The sequence below is a fragment of the Bubalus kerabau genome, chromosome 8 (assembly GCF_029407905.1).
Source record: "Bubalus kerabau isolate K-KA32 ecotype Philippines breed swamp buffalo chromosome 8, PCC_UOA_SB_1v2, whole genome shotgun sequence".
Lineage (NCBI taxonomy): Eukaryota > Metazoa > Chordata > Mammalia > Artiodactyla > Bovidae > Bubalus > Bubalus kerabau.
In genome coordinates this window covers 114,372,463-114,397,523 of record NC_073631.1, presented here as the reverse complement: position 1 = coordinate 114,397,523, position 25,061 = coordinate 114,372,463, and positions in this window count along the sequence as shown.

Genomic DNA, 25,061 nt, shown 5'->3' with positions numbered 1-25,061 from the left:
CAGGTTGTAAGGGCAACTTTTGAGCCTGTTGCTAATAAATATTTGCCTTCTGGTTGTAGGTGAGGCAGACTTTTGTCTCACACTGGTGTCTTACATAGAACTGAGATTGATGGAGAAGTTACTTAGACCTACTCATGAGTGCATGCTAAGTCACTTCAGTTGTGTCTGATTCTTTGTGACCCTATGAACTTTAACCCACCAGGGTCCTCCGTCCATGGGATTCTCCCGGCAAGAATACGGGGGTGGGTTCCCATCCCCTCCTCCAGGGATCTTCCTGACCAGAGATCAAACTCGTATCTCTTAAGTCTCCTGCATTAGTTGGCTGGTTCTTTACCACTAGTGCTACCTGGGAAACTCCAGACATACTCATCTATCTCTTACTAATGGTAGCTACTTATGTCAACTAAAAAGCCAGAGTGGCACAGCTCTATTTGGAACAATGCATCTATTAGTGCCAACTATATACCAGACACTGCTGGATTCAGGAGTGAACAATATAGACACCCCATCTCACATCCTAGATGCTCGTTAGTCAGGAAAGGGGAAGAAAACTTTTAAATAAGAATAGTAATAATAATTTATATTATGTTAGTTAAAAGAACCAAGGGTTTCTAGAATGTTTCAAGTTATTAAAAAGTTAAAAAGTGATACATTTATGCCACTAAAAGATAAGGAAGCCTCTCATTCTCTCATTGTTGGTATCATTCAAACCTATATTCTTTATGCAAACAGTTTTTTGTAAACTGCATTATAGATGCACCCATGGATGATAAGATGTTTAAACACTCATTAGCTGCTTGGAAAATTTTAAAACCTGTGTGTATCTCAGTTCACCTGGCTTCAAAATTGGAATACTAATACTTCCCCAGGTTATGGTGAGGAACAGATGAAATGGATAGAATACTATAATAGATGAAGGCATCTATCACATTCTCTCTTACAGAGAGTCAACAATAAACAGTTTAAAATGATGACATCTTTTAAACAAATAAGGAAATAATAATTTATATTAAAATTTGAACATTTTAATTTAAAAACGTGTTTTAAAAAACTGGTTCTAAGGCATTAAATCAGAGAATTACAAATGAATATTAGAATTACTGGTTAAGATGTTGAATAAAGACTGGCATCTAACTTTTTCCCTCCTAAAACTCCAGTAAAGCCAGAGTATATTTATGTATACATATACATTCATAAATATATATGATAAATGCATAGACATATTCAAACTAGGACAGTATTGAAAGTAAAAAGGAGAGCTACATCAGGCCAAAAAAAACTAAGATGGGATTATATTGAGCATACAGGACACATGGCCACTCTAAGCAAGTTGTTGTTCAGTCGCTAAGCCACGTCTGACTCTTTGCGACCCTGTGGACTGCAGCTTGGCAGGCTTCCCTGTCCTTCACCATCTCCCAGTTTTTGCTCAAACTCATGTCCATTGAGTCGGTGATGCTATAACCAAGAGTGAAGTTCAAAATCAACAAGACCCTCTAACTCTTAACAATAAACACATAGCTAGAAATTAGTAGGAATCTGTAGGTAACTGAGGAGATTCCAGGACACATAAAAAGGAGAGAAAATGAGCAGAATAAAGGAATTCAGAAAAAACTGAGGGAAAGGAAAAAATTCATTATCCTTAAGATACAATAAAAAGTCTGCCGATATGAAGAACAGTATGCTATTAAAATGGAACTTCCAAAGAACAAAAAGGAGCTCTTTGATTTAAAACCAGGATGAGAATCATTCTAAAAGGAGAAAACAGAGAAATCAATCAGGATTGAAAAATAAAAAGAAATTTGAGGAGTTGCCAGTGTGAAAGTAAGCACCTAGCCCAAGGATGAAAACAGACTTATTCTAATGCCTGTTGTGAAATTTCAGAATATTGGGGAATAAAAGAAAGTTCTTCTAATTTCTAGGGAGAAGGATAGATTTATTAAAGGATCGAGAAACTGTCAGAGAATGTGCTACCCCCAAATGAGGGTGTAAATTAACATGAAAAAGACATAGGAAATGGGAAGCATGAGGTCTGACATAGTGGGAGATGAGGAAATTGTTGGGTGAATAAACACAGGTGGGATGGGAGATTTCATGATGATAGGATGACCCAGATAGAGAGAGCAAGCAGTTTGGATTGGAGCAATGGAAAACATCAGCAAGACATCCTCTATTATTTTATAGTCTTTTAAATACTGAGAGCACAATATGTTGGATTCTACTCTGTACTTGGCTTGCAGCGATAATGCACTAATAAAATTCAAGATCTAACACCTGATGAGATGGCACTGATGTAATAATAGTAGAAATCAAAGCACAATAAATGTAATGCACTTGAATCATCCCCAAACCCTCCTACTACACCGTTTGTGGAAAAATTGTCTTCCGTGAAACCGGTCCCTGGTGCCAAAAAGGTTGGGGGCCTCTGAGCTACTGCATTAGTTCACCTGTCAAAAGTACGCTACCATCTCTCAGCCCTGGCACCTATAGGTAAACCAAGTGAGCTTAGAAATGGAAGGGGCAAATATGGTTCCTGTGAAGAGAAAATAAATTATACATATTTATACATCAAAAAGGGCTTCCCAGGTGGCTCCGGTGGTAAAGAATCCTCCTGCCGATGCAGGAGAGGCAAGAGATGCAGGTTTGATCCCTGAGTTGGGAAGATCTCCTGGAAATGACAACCCATTCCAGTATTCTTGCCTAGAAACTTCAATGGACAGAGGAGCCTGGTAGGCTATGGCCCAGAGGGCCACAAAGAGTTGGCCACAACTGAAGTGACTGAGCACACACATACATCAATAAAAGGAATAACTGTAATGATGATCACGATGAGGATCTAGTAAGTTCTTATATAGTCTTATTTTTCAATGCTGACTTTGTTCAAACATATGAGTAGAAACAGGATATGAGATTAATGATTATCTGAGGGGACACTCAGCCCTAATGACCTCCTCTGTCCATAAATACCACAAGATTTCTGACAACTTCATTCACAGGTATAGCTTTTTTCAGAGTTATTTTGTCAGTTGTCATAAATGAGACAAATGCTGTCATGTGACGTCACTTACGTTGGGCATGATGAGGTTTAGGCTTCTGCTTAAATCAATCCCAGAAGCAGGACTCCAATATTTGCAGTTTAGGCACCATGTCATACTAGGTAGAGTTTATTATTTAAGTTTCTCAGTTGCATCAATTAGACTAAGAGGAAAGATCAAAAGACAGACCCGTTGCTACATGAGATTCTCTTGCTAAAATTGCCAGGAATCTTTTGAAATGGAAATTGATTTACTGAGAAGGAATGAAAGGTGATTCAGCAAACTGGGAAACCTAGGGATTGGAAAGATAGGAGCTCAGGCATAGTGGCTTTAAGTTTAGTCAGAAGGGAAGAATTCCTAGTGAGTAAGTGTGAGGTTATTCTTGCACTTTTAGCTGATTTAACTGGATTTCACAAAGGCTTTTTTTTTTTTCCCCCACCTGCCAGATGTACAAGCTGATATCTGTAGACTAGACTAGAGTTTCAGACCCCAAATGACAGAGGAAGCCAAACAGTAGTCCATTGTCATAGACAGTGTGAAGCCCTTCTCCGTTTTTGAGCAGGTTTTGAAATTGCACAACCAAGATAGTGCTTTCAAAGCACCAAAAACACAGTGTGTTTAAAATTCTGTTTAGATTGGTGTGTAAAAAAGTTTGAAGGTGGGGCATTTGCATTCATGGTAGCATTTTGGAGGCTCAGAGGTGGCTGAGCTGCCTGTTGTAGATCTAAGACCATTCTGCCTTGGTTTCACATGGTGCCCTCCCTTCCCTTCCTGGCTCCTGTCTGACGGCGTGGGCTTCACCAGACCTCCTGTAGCTCCCCTCTCCCTTCCTTGATTTAAAGTTCGAAAACCACTTGAGGACTCTTATAGTATTAACCTATCACTGTGACTGACACACAATGAAGAGATCTCAAAGGAGCCTTGACAGGTAGAAGTCATCCGTGGAATAGGAGTGTGAGTCTGAATAGGAGTCTTGGGTGGGCGGGTAATCAGTTACAGAGAGGAGCTCTCCTTTTAGGCTGCGTTTGATCACTGAGTTGGTTCCTAGATTTTCAATTGAAGCTGTAGGAACAGAATTGAATTCAAAGATTTACACTGATTGTGAGGAACTGAAATAGCTGAGCGCATGAAGCAGGAGTTGCTGAGTGATTATAAAGGTTTATAACAAAGACAGCTTGTGAGAAGGCTATGAAAAGGCGATGATGTGAAAGAAGACAGAGAACTATTCTACGTGAGGGTTAATGTTAACAGCAGAGGAAGCAGACTGGGTTAGGAGACAGAAAGAGGAGGGCAAACACCTTTGATGGGAAAAAATAAAAATGAGTGGAGGGAATAAAATGGAAGAAGACAGTGTTTTGAGGCTTATACTTTAAAACGTGGATACATCAGAGAGAGAGTGCACGACACTCCAGGAACGTGAAGGGGCAGCGGCATCTTCCTGCCTGGCCTGTTGGGTGTTAATAAGCTTTCGGAGAGAAGAAAGCTGCATGTGTCTTCATTTCTAGCCAGTTTCCTTGCAAGAACAGGGAATGAGGCGCTGCAATCATATTAAATATTGCTGATAATACCCAACACAGTTCCATTCAATCTCATTACCTTCTCAAGCCAGATTTTGTTAGACTCAGTTTAAGATTTTTACACTGAAAAAGTAACTAGACATTGGGAGTAGGATTTAAATTGTCCTAAAACTCGGGCATGTATATCTCCTCTTTTTTGGATTTCCTTCTCATTTAGGTCACCACAGAGCACTGAGCAGCTTTCCATGTATACATACGGCTGATTCAGTCTGCTGTACCACAGAAATTGAGGCAGCAATGTATAGCAACTCTATAACAATAAAAAAAGTCAGGCTTAAAACCTAAGGAATAATTAACCCAAGTACACAAGAAATACAAAAGTTATTCTATGAAATCTCTCAGAAATTTGTACTCCTGGCTGAATTAAGAGCTAAAATTGATAATAATTGCTTAATGGCTTATAAACTGATTTCATTTAAAATGTGTTCTCTGATTAAAAACCCCAAGGCATCAGTGGGGCAGTTAAGAAGTAAATAGTTAATGGCAAAAATGCTGTCCTATCACAGATAATGAATTAGTTATGTAAGGAAGTTTTAATGATAATGAAAAGACATGAATAAGAGATGCTCGTTTCAGAAATCATATTTAAATCAGACTACAGAATCCAAAATGAGGAGTATGCACACATCTGGCCATGAGGATGAGTGACACACACACTCAGGCATTCATACACATACATCATGCATGCACACGTGTGCACACACACAGCAGCTACGAACTCTGGCTCCAGATCACACGATGTCTGTCTCCATAACCCACTAGATGTGTAACTTAGGACTTCATTTCTGCTTTAGTCTCCTCACCCAAAAATGGGAATAAGAGTAATATTACATATTCCATGGGGTTGTTGTGAATTATTAGATGAGTCAGTGTGTCTGATCCACTTAGAATAGTGCTCAGCATTTAGTTTCCCCTCAATACTATATGTATAACTATAAGCATAAAATATAAAATCTTATCGCACATCACCTAACCTGTTAGTAATTCTAATCTCAGCTGGTAAGCAATTTTTATTTTTGCAGATCTATATTTTCAAGTTTTCCTATTTGAACAATATGATAAAAACCACAAGTAATAAATAATAAACCTTAATTTTTTACAAACTAAGTTTGGCACTGTTACTCAATAGGTAAGACTCCATGTAGCTGGAGTTATGAATAGTATAAAGAGCGGGAAAAAGAATACAAAGTATTCCCCCAGCATTCCCAAATCCTGGTGTGTACTCCCTGATCCTATTCCTTGAATGTAGGTGAGAAGTGTATATATATATGATGGGTTATCACTACTGCAATTATGTTACCCTATACAGCAAAGGTGTTCTATGCTCTGTGATGACCTAGATGGGTGGGGTGGGGAGGGTGGCTCAAGAGGGCGGGGATATATGTGTACATATTGCTGATTCACTTTGTTGTACAGCAGAAACTAACACAACATTGTAAAGCAATTATCCTTCAATAAAATAAAATGACTAGCTGGTACAAAAAACAAAGCAAACAAACAAAAAAAAAGTGAAGAGATTTTGCTGGTGTCACTAAGTCCCCTAGTTGACTTGAGTTAATCGAACGAGTATTATACTGGGTGATTACGAGGCATGGCCTAATCACTTACACTCTTGAAAGCGAGTCTAGAGGTCAGAGATTCTCCCATTGCCATGACATGGGAAGGATGCACGGCTGGGAGCATCCTCTAGGAGCAAGCCACAGCCAAATGGCCAACAAGAAAATAGGACCCTCTGTCTTAAAACCTGAAGGAATTGAATTCTGTCAACAACCTGTACAAACGTGGAAGAGGATGCCAAGCCTCAGATGAGACCACAGCCCTGCTGACCCCTTCATTTCAGCCTGTAAGACCCTGAGCAGTCAACCTAGCTAACCTGTGCCAGAGTCCTGACCCATGAAAACTATGATATAATAAATTGGTGCTATTGAAAGCAGAAAATAGAGAAGGAACTGCTTTGCTTTGCTGAGGGGTAGGTGGGGGGTGATGGCAACAAGGAGTGTGGGGCAGGTTCATGAGTCTTTCTACTAGAGCCCAAGAGTCCCACCCCAGCATCCCATTGCCACCCCCACCCGCTACACTGCACTACAGAAACTTCTGAGAGGCATGTGATAAAAAAAAATTATACTACTGAGAGCAAGTGCTTAGGAACTTGAGTAACAAGCTCTCTATAAATATTAGATTAAAAAGACATGAACAGCTTTTACCATTATAAAGGATAATAGAATTTGATCAGCTAAATCCCAGGGCTTTATAAAGTACAAATTATGTAAACAAGCTTAATGGTTTTTTGATAAAACTACAAAAGTAGTGCTAGGAAGAATGCAGGAGGTATTCCTTACTTGGGCTTTAAACATCACATCAAACAGCACAGATGTTTACTTAATTTTTTAAAAATTAAATATGAATGCAAAGAGAGTTATAAAGATGAATTTGAGGATAGAATATTGAGGAAAGCACAGTTTTTGATTTAAGGATAAGCAGTAATTTTCCATGGATAATGGCTGGATCTGGCTTTATTTACTATTGATATTATTAATCCCTGGGAAGACAGAACTAAATGAAGCTTTAAATACAAAAACTCACGGTTTCTAGAAAATGTTGATAAGCATCTTAAGAAAATAGAAATAAGCTGAAGTGTTAGAAAAGTATTCAAATGAAAGAGGCAAATATTATAAATATATGATAATATACATTCATTAAAAATTATATCTATGACACCAAATTTTCAGAGAGAGAACAGAAATTGAGAGGGAGGGTGAGGATACCAATGACCACGTTTTATAATGTGCCATAAGATCTTAAAAAGGAAACCAGGCTTTGACTTGGATGGAATGATGAATTCTTCTACAGAAGATTCAATGAATACATGGTCTCCTTAGTGTCAACTGAGCACTTGAGATGTGTCATTTAGGGCACCCCCTAATTTCCAAGTGATGAAGCACTGAAGTACAGATAGCCAAAAGGAGAATTGCATGGCAGAGGAACTGCTTTATGATAAAAAATGAAAGTGCCAATTTACATCAAACATGGCCAAGAAATGAGTAAATTCAAGCTTGTTTGAGGCAAGAGGATTTTGTCTCTAAATTATGTGAATAGTGATATTTTTCTTTCATGTTTCATAGCAATAATAGAATTTTTCAGTTTTTTTAAGTATAGAAGGCAGTGTAGAGATCAACTCATTCCAATTCCTACTCTATTTACAAGGAAACTGAGACAGAGAGATTAATTGGGCTCAAAGTCTTCAGGGAATCTGCACAGTGTATGCCCACAGTACAGCTCTAACAGGCTGATTTACAGCTGCTGAAGGCAACATAGAGTCCCACCTTTTCTTGACCCATACCTGCTCTTCTGTACTCCAATGTATGGGTTTCCCAAGAAAGAAACTTGGGAATTACTTTCAATTCCAATCTCACCAGCCACAGTCTGGTCAACTCAACTTTCTAAATATCTATCAAATTAATCCTCTCCTTTACCTCCTGGCCTCCACCTTAAATCTCAGTTTCAACTCCTGAATTATAACAGTGACTTTCTGATTTGTTTTCCTCTCTTATTGTGTGGGTCTCCTTTGGAACATCCTATTCCCAGTTGCCAAAGCCATTCTTTAAAAATACAGGATCATCAATTGCTTCCTTTTCCCTGGTACCAAATTTCAACTGTTTTGTTACTAAACTAAACTTGTGTCCACTCACTGAATATGTAGCAAAGTTAGTCTACTGACACTGGATCCTAGTGAAGGAAAGTACAGTGTTTATTGCAAGGCACCAAGAAAGGAGTAAGGGCAGCTTATGTTCAAAAAACCTGAATTCCTCAATGGCTTTCAGGTAAGAAATGTTTAAAGGCAACATTAGGGGTGTGGTGCATGACCAGCTCCTGCACAGTTCTCTGATTGGGTTGATGGTGAGGTAACACAGAGATGTTTCAGGAATCTCAATTATCATCCTTTTGTTACAACTTGTCTGGGATATAGATACTGCTGGTCAGCATGCAGTTAACTTTTTTCCATCAGGTGGAGGTTTTAGAATCTGCAAAATAACTCAAGGAGGTGGCTCAGGATATTATCTATAGCCCTTGAAAAAGAACTAAATGTTCTTGGCTTTATTTTAAGGCTAATCTATAAAGAAAGCTGAGCACCGAAGAATCGATGCTTTTGAACTCTGGTGTTGGATAAGACTCTTGAGAGTCCTTGGACTGCAAGGAGATCCAACCAGTCCATCCTAAAGGAAATCAGTCCTGAATATGCATTGGAAGGACTGATGCTGAAGCTGAAACTCCCATACTTTGGCCACCTGAAGTGAAGAACAGACTCATTTGAAAAGACCCTGATTCTGGGAAAGATTGAAGGCAGGAGGAGAAGGGGACGACAGAGGATGAGATGGTTGGATGGCATCACCAACTCAATGGACATGGGTTTGAGTGAACTCCGGGAGTTGGTGATGGATAGGGAGGCCTGGTGTGCTGCAGTCCATGGGGTCTCAAAGAGTTGGACACGACTGAGAGACTGGACTGAATTGAACTGAACCTATTCTTATTTTGTCTTGCTTGAATATTTTCTTTTGTTTATGTCTTTTGTCATTTCTGTGATTAAATTTGCTCTTTGGAACTAAGGGAAGGCATAGGAGGTAAAGCTTTTTTACAAACAAGAGGTGGGGTGCATGGAGGGTGGGAGGAGTCTAACCTAGAAGGACCATGGGGCCTTTCTCAGTCATTATATACATTTCCATTGATTCAAAGTCATTCTCCATCCTCCCAATCTATTTTATAAATTTTAGGATCCAAACAGTCAATTCAACATCCACATGGATGACCCATTTGTCCCCAGAATTCTCTTAGACACTTTTCCTCCACTTATTACATTCTTGACACAAAGAATATTTCATCACTAGAAATCTGATCTACCTACTGAGTTCCTAGGACTACCTTCCTGGGATGACTTTTCCCAGTTTACAATCCTCTAAGTGATATTATCATTTCTCATATATTCATATGCTAACAATTAGCACATTTTAATCTCTAACCCAAACATCTTTTCAGGGCTTATTCAACTGCAAAATTTGCACGTCAACTGAGATGGCATATAGCACTTCATATTTAAATAGGTCAAAACTGAATTCTTGAAATTCCTCTAAATCTGTTCTTTCCTTTATTTTGCATGTCTCCAAAATGGCACTATAATTCACTGAGTTACTTAATCCATATATTCAGGAGTTATTCTTGATAACTCTCTTTAACCATTATTCTCCCATCCTTCACAAATCCTTCACTATTTCCTGGAGTTTGCTCAAATTCGTCTCCATTCAGTCAGTGTTGCTACCTAACCATCCCATCCTCTTCCTCCCTCTTCTTTTGCCTTCAATCTCTCCCAGAATCGGGGTCTTTGATGACAGTACTACCTTCAAAATACATCTGAAATGCATCTCTTTTCATCACTTAAACTATCACCAGCCAAGTCCAAAGAAGCATCTTTTCTTCCCTGGACCTTGACTATAGCTTCAGACCTGGTTGCGGTGCTTTCAGCCTGTCATTCGTGGTGCTCAAAGTGGCATTGATCTTGGTATTGATCTAGGGTGGCCCCGGCTTGCAGCAGCTTGGAGCCAGGTGTGGGTTCCCAGTCAGAGAGTTGCTGAGTCACACCCTCATGGCAGTTTGAATCACTTTTATGGGTCATTTCTTCTGGGTTTCCTTTGGCCAATCATTTTGATTTGCCTGGTTTGTAGTCCACATTTTGTGTATCTCAGGATCCTCCCATGTGCGCGCACATATTTGTTAGCCAAGCTGGACTCTACCAAAGAGGTATCTGGGTAGAACATCCCTTGACATCACTCCCCTTTGGCCTGCAAGGAGCCTTTTCTGTGCATGTGTGGTGGGGGAGGGCTCCTGACTTCGGAAATGAGAGATATGTGGTCTGAGCAGGCCTGTCCTCCTCCTTCAATTATCCTGCTATTCTTGTTTTGGAGTTTCTGTCAATAGAGAATGAATCTCCAACTGCTTTACCCTGGGGGGCCCATCTACCTCCTGCCTCAGTAGTTTTAACTGAGACCCACTCATTCCCCTGTTTAAAACCTTTCCATAGCTTCCCACCCACTACATTGAAATATAATTCAAAAAATAAAAATATTTTCTTCCCCCAGTACCACCATCCTTACTTCCTGATCTGCTCTGCTCCTGCCTGTCTCCTCCACTTCATTTTGGGCCCCTACAGTCTTATTATGCTTCAGTCACTTGGGTTTTAGTTCCTTCAAAGAAAATGACTTTTTTCATGCCTTGGAGTGTACATTTTCAGAGCTTCTCTTCCTTCCACACCTTTTTGAGTGCCTTGTCTTCATCCATATGCTGCATTTTGGCTAAAATGTTGCTTTCTAGGGAGGTTTTTCTTTTTTTAAATGCTCTATCCAAAATAAATCATTCTTCACAATTCCATTACTTTTCTCTGCAGAAAAATTACTTATATTTGTTTACTTTTTTTAGTGCTTGTTTTTATTATAAGTTGTGAACACCATGAAGGCATTTACGATATCGATTTATTCTCGCACAACACAATTTCTGACAAAATAGTAAATATATGAGTGGCAAAACCTAGAAAAAGGATCCTAGAGGTACACTTAAATATTCTTTTTTCTTTTCACAAAGTCTATGAAGAAATTCACATTTTTTTTCTTGTTTCTGTATCCATTACATATTTTAATTGCATTTTATCTTTTAGATAATGTAGATTTTATATATGCTGCTGCTAAGTTGCTTCAGTCGTGTCCAACCCTGTGCGACCCCATAGACTGCAGCCCACCAGGCTCCCCCGTCCCTGGGATTCTCCAGGCAAGAACACTGGAGTGGGTTGCCTTTTCCTTCTCCAATGCAGGAAAGTGAAAAGTGAAAGTGAAGTTGCTCAGTTGTGTCCGACTCTTAGCGACCCCATGGACTGCAGCCCACCAGGCTCCTCGGTCCATGGGATTTTCCAGGCAAGAGTGCTGGAGTGGGGTGCCATTGCTTTCTCCGAGACAACCTCACATTGGTCAGAATGGCCATCATTAAAAAATCTACAAATAACAAATGCTGGAAAGGGTGTGGAGAGAAGGAAAACCTCCTGATTGTTGGTGGGAATATAAAGTAGTGCAGTCACTATGGGAAACGATATAGAAGTTCCTCAAAAAGCTAAAAATAGAGTCGCCATATGATCCAGCAATCCAATTCCTGGGCATATATCTGGACAAAACCATAATTCAAAAAGATACATGCATCCCTATATTCATAGCAGCACTATTTGCAATAGCCAAGACATGGAAGCAAGCTACACGTCCAATGACAGATGAATGGATGAAGAAGATATAGTACACATACAGAATAGTATATTACTCAACCCCAGAAAAAGAATGAAAGAATGCCGTTTGCTGCAACATGGACAGACCTAACGATTATCATACTAAGTGAAATAAGTCCATATATCACTTGTATGTAGAATCTGGCACAAATGAACTTATCTACAAAACAGAAAGAGACTCACAGACATGGAGCACAGACTTGTGGTTCCCAAGCGGGAGGAGGTTGGGGGTGGGATGAATTGGGAGTTTGGGATTAGCAGGTGCAAGCTGGAATTTAAAGAATGGGCAAACAAGGTCCTATGCTATTCAGTTCAGTTCAGTTCAGTCGCTCAGTCATGTCAGACTCTTTGCAACCCCATGGACTGCAGCACGCCAGTCCTCCCTGTCCATCACCATCTCCCAGAGTTTACTCAAGCCCATGTCCATTGAGTCAGCATCACCAAATATGAGAAGGATGCATGTGTGTATAACTGAATCACTCTGCTGTAGAGGAGGGCCTGGAGTGGCCTCTGAGCTTCCTCTCCCATGTGCAGTGTGAGTGCTTTGAGAGGTGACACCAACCTTCCCCAGTCTAGGTTCTTGTGGCAGCTTCTTCATGGGCTAGTTCTTTCTGTGGACTTCAACCTTTCAATTTCACTTTATATTTTTTCCTCTACATGCTGATTTTTTTTTAATGCTAATTATTAACTGTTCAAATCAGAAGGTAGACTTTAAAAAAATAACAACAAAACTCAGTGTCAAACTACACTTCACCATTTAGCCTAACAAACCCAGCAGTATTTAGCTTCATTCATGTGTTGACAAGAACACAGCACAGAAGAAACAAACATCAATGGTGCTATTCATTCTCAACATATAGAAAAGCAATCTTCATGAAACATAAATAGGGCATAGTTACCTGTCATGTTGCAGTAAACTTTCAGAGGCCCCAGTGGTCCACTGCCATCAGGATCTATCCAGTAGTAATTTGAGGTCTGGCCCAGGTGTTTGTATGCTTCACAGGAAGGCTCATAGATGGCTGGAAAGAAATATCCTGCATGAGCTCAGCACCCAAAAAAGAGCCTCCCGAGATCCATGCCCCAGTTACAGACCAAATGCTACCAAACTGCTGATTAGGAGCATATCCTCATGTCAGAATGAGCCCTCTTTTTTCTACAAGTAAACTCACAATTTGATTTTTAGTCCACAAGCATTCTTTCTGACTTAACAAAGACATTGAGTTCCTCCTATGGCTTTATAGTTGGGGAAAGGTCTAAAACAATTCAATAAATTGTTGAATAAATGTAATGTTTGCTTAAAACAGGTGCTCGTGAGCATTGAAAAATATTTAGTTTATACTTATTTACAGATATCTCCTTACTGTAAGGGACTTAACTGAAAGGCCATGAATATTGACTGCACTGTTGGTCTATCAGCTAAGAGATCAGAGAAAATCTGCTCCCCGCCCAACACACACACAGACAAACAAACACACAGACACATTTTTGCGTATTTAGTGTAAATTTCCTACAAATAGCATGTGATTGCTAACCTTCATTTCAGGAAAAAAAGGAAAGAAATGCCCCTGCTTCATTTTGTTACAAGTGCTTTAATTACATTAAATCTAGTTTTTGTTAAAAAAAAAAAAAGATTTATGTAATTAGGTTGTAGCTTTTCATCATGTTCCTTTTTGTTCCCTTGCTCCCAGCACATTTTCTTTTCTCACAGAGAATGCACCTGATTTCAGTGGTGCAGAATGGACACTGACATACCTCCTTTATAGCTGGAACTTCTGAAACACTGTTGTGAAAACTTTTTAAAAATAGCTCTACACTGACTTTATGAAGGATTAGACAGTATTTAGCTAAGAACTACGGAGACAGGAGGTAGATGGCCCCTCACCCCAACACAGGGTAAAGCATTGGAGATTCATCCCCTATGGACGAAATTCCTAGCAGGGCAATTAAGCAAGGAGGTTGGGCCCTGCCCAGACCACATATTTCTCATTCCTGAAGTCAGGAGACTTCCCTGACCACACGTGTGCAGAAAGGCTCCTTAGAGGTCAAAGTGGGAGTAAAGTCAAGGGGTGATCAACCCATATGCCCTTGCGGTAGGATCCATCTTGTCAAAGAGATGCACGCACACACATGGAAGGGTCCTGCTGCTGCTGCTGCTAAGTTGCTTTAGTCGTGTCCGACTCTGTGCGACCCCATAGACGGCAGCTCACCAGGCTCCCCCGTCCCTGGGATTCTCCAGGCAAGAACACTGGAGTGGGTTGCCTTTTCCTTCTCCAATGCATGAAAGTGAAAAGTCAAAGTGAAGTCGCTCAGTCGTGTCTGACTCCTAGCGACCCCATGAACTGCAGTCTACCAGACTCCTCCGTCCATAGCATTTTCCAAGCAAGTGTACTGGAGTGGGTTGCCATTGCCTTCTCTGGAAGGGTCCTGAGATGCAGCAAATATAGACTGTGAACCAGGCAAATCAAAATGATTGGCCAAGGGAAACCTGGAAGCAATGCCCCACGTAATTGATTCAAACTTGCAAAGATTCTCCTTCTGAGTCTGCCTGAGTGTCTATATCCACACATATTGTATTCTTTTCCTCTTAATAAATACTTTACTTGCTTCACTGTTTTCTGTCTTTGTGGAAATTCTTTTCTGTAAAGCCAAAGGGTCAGGGCCCTTGTCACTGACCACTGGTCTAATGGCTAGGATCTGGTGCTCTTACCATTGCGACCCGGCTTCAGTTTCTGGTTGGGAACCCAAGCCCCTCTCTGAGCCATTGCTGGCCGAGGCCACTCGAGATCCTTACTATTGGTAAAAATCTACATACTGATAAGTGGAATCTTTTGGAAAAGTGCTCTTGAATTCAACACTCCCAGCATCTGCCCTTTCCTAAGTTATAAAGCGAAGGTCTGACTCTGGGGCTGCCTCTTTCTACTTCCCTCTCCCAGGTTCTTGGTGCCTCCCTTTGGCTCTCAATGTTTCTTCTTCCCAAAGATGCTAGACCTTAAATTCTATTTCATTTCAGCAAACACAGCACACTACAACAGTTTTGAAATGCTTTGATTTACTCAGGGCTTGCTTTCCACTTGCTTGCTTCCTTCTGCAACTACTCATTGAGGCCATATGATGTGTTGAGCAGTAGATTAGGTAAAACAAGTACAGCTGTGAACAGCACAGTTCAGGGACTTTTGGAGCAGGGGCAGTTCACTCAGTACTCAGCCACTGTTCATTCATGAAGTGCAACTGGAAGAAAATGTGGCTAGAGTGTTAAGCACAGCCACACACTTTTGTCCCAGTGATTAGTGGTAAAGAACACACCAGCCAATGCAGGAGATGAGGGTTTGATCCCTGGGTCTGGAAGATCCCCTGGAGAAGGAACTGGCAACCCACTCCAAAATTTACATGGACAGAGGAGCCTGGTAGGCCATGCCCAAGAGGTCATAAAGAGTCAGACATGACTGAGCGACTGAGCATGCAATTATTAATATGCCACTTTCTGCCTCCCAATTATCAAATTTAGATAATAAAGTATGCTTGCTCTAATTCTGAATGCCATACCAAGTAAAGTAAGGCAATAAAAGACAGTGAAGAAATATTTTTTAAACTTTCAGCAGAAAGATGATATACTTTGAGAGAGGTTTTATAAAGAAGGTTCCTTGTAGCAAAACACAATAGATCTTAGGGAAGTAATTCAGAAGGTAATGAGAGCAGATAGGCTACTTGCCATTTGTGTGCATGCTCAGTCATGTCTGATTCTTTGTGACGACATGGACTGTAGCCCACCAGGCTCCTCCATCCATGGAATTTTCCAGACAAGAATACTGGAGTGGGCTGCTATTTCCTCCTCCAGGGGATCTCCCCAACCCAGGGATCAACCTGCATCTCCTGCCTTGGCAAATGGATTCTTTCCCACTGAGACACCTGGGAAGCTCTGCTGCTGCTGCTGCTAAGTCGTTTCAGTCATGTCTGACTCTGTGCGACCCCATAGACAGCAGCCCACCAGGCTTCCCCGTCCCTGGGATTCTCCAGGCAAGAACAATGGAGTGGGTTGCCAGTTCCTTCTCCAATGCATGAAAGTGAAAAGTGAAAGTGAAGTCGCTTAGTCGTTCCCGACTCTTAGCGACCCCATGGACTGCAGCCTACCAGGCTCCTCTGTCCATGGATTTTCCAGGCAAGAGTACTGGAGTGGGGTGCCATTGCCTTCTCCGCCTGGGAAGCTCAATACTTGCCAAAGGGCTATGGTGAGATGGCCAGAGCTATTATGAGAATGGATAAAACAAATAAGACAGGATAAAATAGACGGAACTGATCACATGTTTAAGATCAGGAGGTGGACATAGTTGGAAAGAAAGAAAGAATGTGTTAAATTCACAATCTCTGAAACCAATTGCCATATTAACTTTTGACAATCTTCCTTCAGATTATTGCAATTATTATGTACAATTCAAAATCACTTAGAAGATCAGGTTTAAATTCTTAGGTTTTCCAATTAGCCTGTTCAGCTGATCTACCATTAAAAACTGTCATCTTTGTTTTCCAGCTTCCCTTCTGTCATTTTCCTTATAATCTGATATCTGGTTTATAGCAATCATTTTATTAACTGACTGCTCTACCCAAATATCGCTTCACTCCCCACCCAATTATGCTCTTTTAATCCAGTGTTGGTCTTGTCCTAATACATTGCTTTAAGTTAAATGTGTAATAGTGCTTCCTCATCTCTGACAGCATGTCCCAGATCACCATCTAAGCATGCAACACCTTCCAAAACCCTTACAGATCTCATTAGGTTTCAGCAACTTGCTGACATCAACCTTGCTCTCTGCTCAGGCGAATCTGACAAAGGAACTTTTTTAACCTATGTTTACCCTTTCTGGGATTGCCTGTGGTTTTCTACAGGCCTTTTTCTCAATCTATAAAACTTCTCAGTCAGAGTTAACTATGAAGGAACAAGTGTTAAGAAACAGGGCTCCAGTCAAACACATCTAAGTTTAAATTCTGACTCCACCAAGCACTAATTATATAACCTTGGCAAAGATATTTAATCTCATTTAGCTTTCATGCGCTGGAGAAGGAAATGGCAACCCACTCCAGTGTTCTTGCCTGGAGAATCCCAGGGACGGCAGAGCCTGGTGGGCTGCCATCTATGGGGTTGCACAGAGTCGGACACGACTGAAGTGACTTAGCAGTAGCAACGGCAGCAGCCTTGTCTAGGAAATAGGTTAGAGAAGGAAATGGCAGCCCACTCCATTATTCTTGCCTGGAGAATCCCACGGACAGAGGAGTCTGGCAGGCTGCAGTCCGCTGGGTCGCAAGAGTCAGACACAACTTAGCAACTAAACCACCACCACCAGGAAACAGGTATCATAGGTATATTAATTAATGGTTATGTGTGCTCAGTCATGTCCAACTCTTTGTTACCCTATGGACTGTAGCCTGCCATGTTCCTCTGTCCATGGGATTTTCCAGGCAAGAATACTGGAGTGGGTTGCCATTCCAGGGGATCTTCCCAAACCAGGGATTGAATTCACATCTCCAGCATTGACAGGCTGATTCTTTACCACTGAGCCATCAGGGAAGCCCCTATATTAATTAATAGGTGAAGTATTTATTGTTAATACAATAATTATTATTTGGGCACCATTGACCTTTTTCCTTTCTTAAGGAGACCTTCTCTAATCAATACATCCTGCTTTTTGTACAGTCCAGGGCTCATCTCACAAACTATAATGCTTAATTATAGTCAATGTAAGACTTGATTGATTGTTGTTAATTAAAACATATATGAAAGTTTTACTTCCTAATAAGATTGTGAACTGTCATGAGGACAGGGTCTAGAAAATGTGCTTTTCCTTTTTACTCTATATTAAGCTATGAATAACCTGGTAGGTAGTTAAGAAAGACTATCCAAATGAAACTTAAAATGTACCTACCCTTCATCCTGTTCTGATTTTGATAAATGATTAGTTGGCTTGCCAGAAGAAGTCTATCCATATGAAAGCACGCTTGGATGATAGTAAGGATAGGGAACTACTAACATTTCTGTGTAAGCGTACAAGCATTTTGAGCACACAGTTGAAGCATGTGGATGAGGGAAATTTGGATAAGCAAGAAGCTCTTTATTTTTCTTCAAAGTGTGACAATTATTCCGCTTGTCTGTAACCTAAAACAGGTTTACTGGCTGCTTTTGCCTCATCAACACAAATAGAAAGGCAAAACTTTAGTCCAAACTTTATCATGTGTGAAAAATCACCTGGAGAGCTTGTTAAGACAAGGATTCCTGGGCCTCACCCCAAAGATTCTGACTCAGTAGAGAATTTGCAGTGCTAACAAGATCCCAAGTGATGCTCATACTGCTGGTTCTGACTTCATTTTGAGAAGCATGGCTCTAATCATGAAAAAATAAAAATTAACTCAAGAAGGGTGGACTAATTCTTTATTTATATTTTAATATAAACAGGAAAAACAGGTCACTGCAAGGCAATACAGTACAATTTTAAATAACATAAGGCTAGACTGCCACCTCACTTCGCTCAGAATAATAAAAATAGAACTCTAAATAAGCTCTAAATAAAAATACATGTCAAAAGAAATATACTTGGATGGATGTGCAGAAAAATATTTGGAAAGAAATATATATGTTTCCAAAATACTGTTGTTACCTCTGTTACCATTGAGTATTACTCAAACGGTCACAGTGGTTGTCTTTCAACAGTAAGATTATGGATGATTTAAAACTTCATACTTTTCAGTGTTTTCCACACTATAATGTGCATAAGTTATAATATCATTAAAAATACACTTGCAAAATATATACATGGAATAATAACATTGAGACAAAATGGCAAGAACAGATATATATAGTGAAATTATATTCATTCTGTTCCTCACTTAGAAATTAAGAGATTTCTGTTCAAATCTCCTTTCTGTCATTTACTACCTAGACACTCCCCTTAACTTTTCATTTTCTCAACCATAAAATGAAGGCAATAGTACCTCCTCCACCAAGTTAGCATAAATATCAAGTGAAATCACACACTTTTTAAACTAAAAAGCATTGAGTGCATGGATATTTTAATGCACAGAAGTATTTAGTATTTAGCTTGCATGCCTCAGCCAGTTAACTCTGTACTCAGTGGAGTCCTGTCTGGGTTGCACAGTTTGTACATATCAAGCCCCAGGGAGATGACAGCACAGAGAGGGCTAAGTCAGCAACCACTGAAGAAAGAGAGGATCTGAGCTATTGCCAACGATCGAGCTTTTCTAGTAGACTGCAGGAGAACAGAAAGGCAATTGAACTGATGGCAAAATAAATAGACTCATCAAGTTCATTGATTTATTGGACGAGTAATTTTTCTGTTTCAACTCTGACTCCCAAACAAAAGTTCTCATATTATTCTACATATTCTTAAATAAATCTCAGGTGTTCAGAAATACGACCGTTGAACACATGATATTGAATTTCACAGCTTATAAAAATCCAGAAAGTGGCAAATCCTAAGTACTTATTCATTTTCATTAAATATTGAATATTGTCTGTGTGACATCATATTAGCTGTCGTGCAAAATGACAAAACACTACCGTACCAGTTTCATAGGGCTGCTGCAACAGTAGCCAAATGCCGGGAGCCGGCATATTGCATATTGAGTGCATATTGCATATTGAGTGCAGCACTTTCCACAGCATCATGTTTCAGGATCTGGAATAGCTCAACTGCAATTCTATCACTGCTGGGAGCCAGCGTGAGGAACTCCGCCCATGACAAAGGTCATGAGGAAGGAGTCTCGGCATACGCAAAGGCGGGATCGAGTCTCAGGAGTCCCCCTGGAAATTCTCGAGCATCTACCCCCAAAACCAGAGTCTGCCTATTTTCTGCTTTGTGCTTTCACCTACACCTCTGACTTTACGGGGGGCTGTCCCCCACTACCTCTCTCTGAAAAAAAGAGTTAGCTTACAGCTCCAGTTAATAATTCCTGGGTGTGGCAGTGTTTCAACCTACAAACTCCTTTGGAAATCCTCTAGCCTGCCTGAATAGGTTTTTCCGGCCACATGTGATTGTTCAGAGCCTCCCAACTGTGAGAGGCAGATGTTCTAAGCTGCCTAAACACAGATTCCTTTGAGTGGTTAAAAGATTGATTAGAAATTGTATTGGTGAAGGGTTTTTCACTTGTTGGGCCAATGTTTGCTGCTAAGTCTCCATACTCCTTACCTACTGTGTCCTTGGCAGTGTATTGATTGATATAATGGGTGTATAGAAATGTAAAATGAAGCTTTGTCCAATGCTTTTTTGGAGGCTGGTGCCTGACTTTGGAATAATCACCTTTAGAGAAAAATAAGTTTCTTAAAATGTTAACAGGCCTCCGGGCCAGAAGATGATGTCAATCACCTGAACTTTTGCATATGATAAGTTTGAAAGCCTGGCTTCGATTAGGACCAGGAACTGCTGTCCTTGCATGACTCCACCCCTTCCCCCATTATCCTCTATGCATAACTTAAGGTATAAAAACTACTTTGGAAAATAAAGTGCGGGCCTTGTTCACTGAAACTTGGTCTCCCCATGTCGCTCTCTCTCTCAAATTCTGGCTGAGTCTCCATCTGGAGCGCGGAACCCGCCATGCTTGCTAATTATGCCTGGGCTTCTAAGATCCGACCGGGGAGGCCTCAGTGTCTCCTCTCCTTCGGGAGAACGGAAGGACGCCTGCGGCCTACGCAAGTGGTGCAAACTTCTTGTCTTGAAGTTTTATTGGTCTCCCGCGTAAACCAAGCTACTCAGCCTCTTTTCTCCACTGAATTTTCCTACTGAGCTACCCTCATTCTATTACTCTTTATATCTTTAATTAATATCTAATTGAAGCTATTGTATCCTTTCCCTCGCCAACACCGTCCCCGCTTCGAATACCCTGGATCAGCCGGGGCTGGACCCCGGCAGCCAAATGCTTAGCGGGTTGAAACACATCTATTGGTCAGATGTTCAAAGTAGGTTTCACCGAGCTAAACAGGGCTGTGTTCCTTCTGAAAACCTCTAAGGGAGAATCCATTTTCTTGCTTTTCCCAGCTTCCGGAGTCTACCTGAATTCCTTGGTTCATTTTCCTATTTCTTCATCTGCAAAGTCAGCTGTAGTTAGTGGGATCTTTCTCATGCTCCACTCTGATTCTCTGCTTGATTGTCACCTCTCTCTATTTTAAAGAACTCTGGTTACATCAGGCCCACCCAGATAATCTGGGGCACTCTCTTCATGAGAAGGTCTTTACTTAATCATAGTCTCTTTGCCATATAAAGTAATATATTCACAGGTTGCACAGTTTAGGATATAGACATGTTTGGTGGAGAGAGGATTATCCTGTCTATCACAACTATATAAAAATACTGTGATTGTTCTATATAAAGAAAAATTCTTATTAAGTACCTAATGTACTCCCAGAGAAGGCAATGGCACCCCACTCCAGTACTCTTGCCTGGAAAATCCCATGGACGGAGGGGCCGGGTGGGCTACAGTCCATGGGGTTGCTAGGAGTAGGACACGACTGAGCGACTTCACTTTCACTTTTCACTTCCATGCTTTGGAGAAGGAAATGGCAACCCACACCAGTGTTCTTGCCTGGAGAATCCCAGGGATGGGGGAGCCTGGTGGGCTGCGTCTATGGGGTCGCACAGAGTCGGACACGACTGAAGTGACTTAGCAGCAGCAGCCATGTACTCCCAGTGTTGTTGATTAGCGAAAGATGTCAACACCTCACATCGGTAGAGAGAAGAGCAAAGAGCTTAAGAGCAAAGATATGAAATAGGTCTAAAGCATTAGTAAAGAAAGCATGACTTAAGGAATGTTTAGCATAAAGATAGGGCACAAACAAGGAGCCACCCCCAGGGAAAAGGATAAGTCTCAATAGTATGAATTGTTTTAGAAAATTGGAATGGGAATCAGGTCAGGGAAATGCTAATACATTTAATGAGCAGATTTGGGTGACTCTTTTAATATTTCTTGGTGGTAGCATTTGTAGAAACTGGATTATAAGAAAAGGAATTAGTTGGTGGAACGGGATGGGGGGTGACCACATTATTGTAGGAATTTAAACCATGAAAGGTAAAAAATTATAAAAAAAGTTGATTGAGATTGCTAAGTAAAAGTGAGGGAATTTTTGTTAGAATATGTGAGATAGATTCGTGTTTTTTTTTTAATGGTATAGTTTGTGGTTATAAAGAAAATTTATATTCCTTGGATTAATCCTGAAAAAATAACAAATAATTAAAAAAAAAAGAAACTTCTGTTTCCCTAGCTCCATAAGTAAACTTGAGGAAACTTGTGTTTCATTCTTTGGAATGCCAGGCCCTTCTCCTACTTCTTTTCTAGACTTTCTTCAAGTGTATGAGATGACCACGTAAACATCAGAATCCAGGATACATAATGGCCAGGTTTTACTAGTGGTTGTTACAGACTCATTACTCTGCTCACTATCGGCCACCGGGGAATAAGCTCTAAATCTGATGGTCAATTTCAGAGTCTTGATAATACTTAAACAACAACTTTGCCTGTTAATGCATCTTTACCAGCACCAGCTATATTGATTTAAAATAAAAGAAAAAGAAAAGTTTCTTACTTGGCAAAAAAAAAGCCAAAACTTTTCATTATTGTTTGATTTGAAAATTTACTTTCACATATACATTGGAAAGATTTAAAAATCTTCTATGAAGTGTATAGTTATGGCTTTTGCCCACTTATTTATTGTCAGCATTTTTCTATTGACTTAAATCACCTAAGATATAAACGCAGATTAAAATCTGCATCATCGTATTTGTCTTCCTTGGTTTTTGCCTTATCACCTTGAATATGTAGTTTTGGATATATAATATGTTGTTACCAACTCTATTAAGATTTCCCCTTTAAAAATGCTTTCAAAACTCTTAAGTGTATACTATTATCTTCCATTTGTGGCAGTAAAATTCTTGACTCTAAGACTAAGGAGTTAGTATTTACTCTGTAAGCATAGGCTAAAGAATTTAAAATAATGTAGTAACATCATCAATTTTGTGTTTAAGAAGTATCTCCTGACACTTGTGTGGACACATTACATGCTCAGTCATTTCAGTCATGTCCAACTCTTGAGACCCTATGGACTGTAGCCCACAAGCCTCCTCTGTCCATGGGTTTCTGCAGGCAAGAATACTGGAATGGGTTGCCATGGCTTTCTCTAGGGGATCTCCCTGACCCAGGGATTGGACCCACGTCTCCTGCAACTTCTGCATTGCAAGCACATTCTTTACCACTGAGACACCTTGGGCAGGTCAGGAAAGTTAATATCAACTAGGAGACTATTATGGGCTTCCCCAGTGGCTCAGTGTTAAAAGAATCCACCTGCAATGCAGGACCAGAGAAGGCAATGGCACCCCACTCCAGTACTCTTGCCTGGAAAATCCCATGGACGGAGGGGCCTTGTGGGCTGCAGTCCATGGAGTTGCTAGGAGTCGGACACGACTGAGTGACTTCACTTTCACTTTTCACTTTCATGCATTGGAGAAAGCAATGGCAACCCACTCCAGTGTTCTTGCCTGGAGAATCCCATGGACGGGGAGCCTGGTGGGCTGCCATTTATGGGGTCACACAGAGTCGGACATGACTGAAGCGACTTAGCAGCAGCAGCAGCGATGCAGAACATGAAGGAGACACAGGAGAAGCAGGATTGATCCCTGAGTCTGAAAGATCCTCTGAAAGAGGGCATGGCAACCCACTCCAGTATTCTTGCCATGAAAATCCCATAGACAGAGGAGCCTGGTGGGCTAGGGTCCATGGGGTTGCAAAGAGTCAGACACCACTGAAGTGAGTGAGCATGAGCATAAGGAGACTATTGCAAGCGGACACAGAAACTAATCATACATACACATATGATTGAGACCTAAGGCCCCTGGGAAAAAAAAAAAGAGAGAGAGAGAAAATCTGTGATTTGTGCCATGGCTTCATTTCTTACATAAACACCAATGCAAGAAGGGCACTTCTATGGGTTGAAATGTATCCCCTAATAGGTGTTGAAGTTCTAAACTTTATTTGCAAATAAGATTTTTGAAGGTGATTAAGTTAAGAAATCAGTCCTGAATATTCATTGGAAGGACTGATGCTGAAGCTGAAACTCCAATACTTTGGCCACCTGATGTGAAGAACTGACTCATTTGAAAAGCCCCTGATTCTGGGAAAGATTGAAGGCAGGAAGAGAAGGGGATGACAGAGGCTGAGATGATTGGATGGCATCACTGACTCAATGCACATGAGTTTGAGTAAGCTCTGGGAGTTGCTGACAGACAGGAAAGCCTGGCATGCTGCAGTCCATGGGGTCATGAAGAATCAGACGCGACTGAATTGAACTGAACTGAAGTTAAGATGAGCTCATTAGGGTGGCCCCTAATCTAAGGGGGCTGGTGCCCCATAAAAAAGGGGAAATTGGGACACACAGACAGATACCTATAACGGGAAGACAACATGAAGGCACAGAGATAGGGACTTGCCTGGCTGTCCAGTGGCTAAGACTCCACACTCCCAATGCCGGGTGCCCAGGTTCAATCCCTGGTAAGGGAGCTATATCCCACATGTCACAACTAAAGATCCCACATACCACAAATAAGACACAAACCAGTCAAATAAATAAATTAAAAAAAAAAAAAGACACAGGGATAATGCTAACCATAACCAAGGGATACTTGAGGCTCCCAGGAACTACAAGAGAAGTATGTAATAGATTCTCTCTCATAGCCTGTAGAAAGAACAATCAAGAAGACACCTTGGCTGCAGATTTATAGCCTCAAAACTGTGAGGCAATACATTTCCCTTAGAGTCATTCTGCTTGTTACTTTGTTACAGTATCTCTAGGTATCTAACACAGAAATACAGTTGCCAACTGCCTGAACTAACATCTCCACTCCCACTTCTGAGCTCCTCCAAGGTTCTTATAGATGATGGGGAGGACTCTCCACCATGTTCCTGAACCACCATTTTAATAAAGAATATCCGCTGATAAAATAGTTGCTTTTGGCCCACTCTGTGCGAGGTCTTAGGCTGGGTGCTCTGAATAGTACAAAGCAACAGCTCTCTAATCTCTGCGATGCTGATGAGCTGAGAAGGCTCTCCAAAACCTCTTCTATGTCTCATGTTTTGAGAGCAGCTATTAAGCAT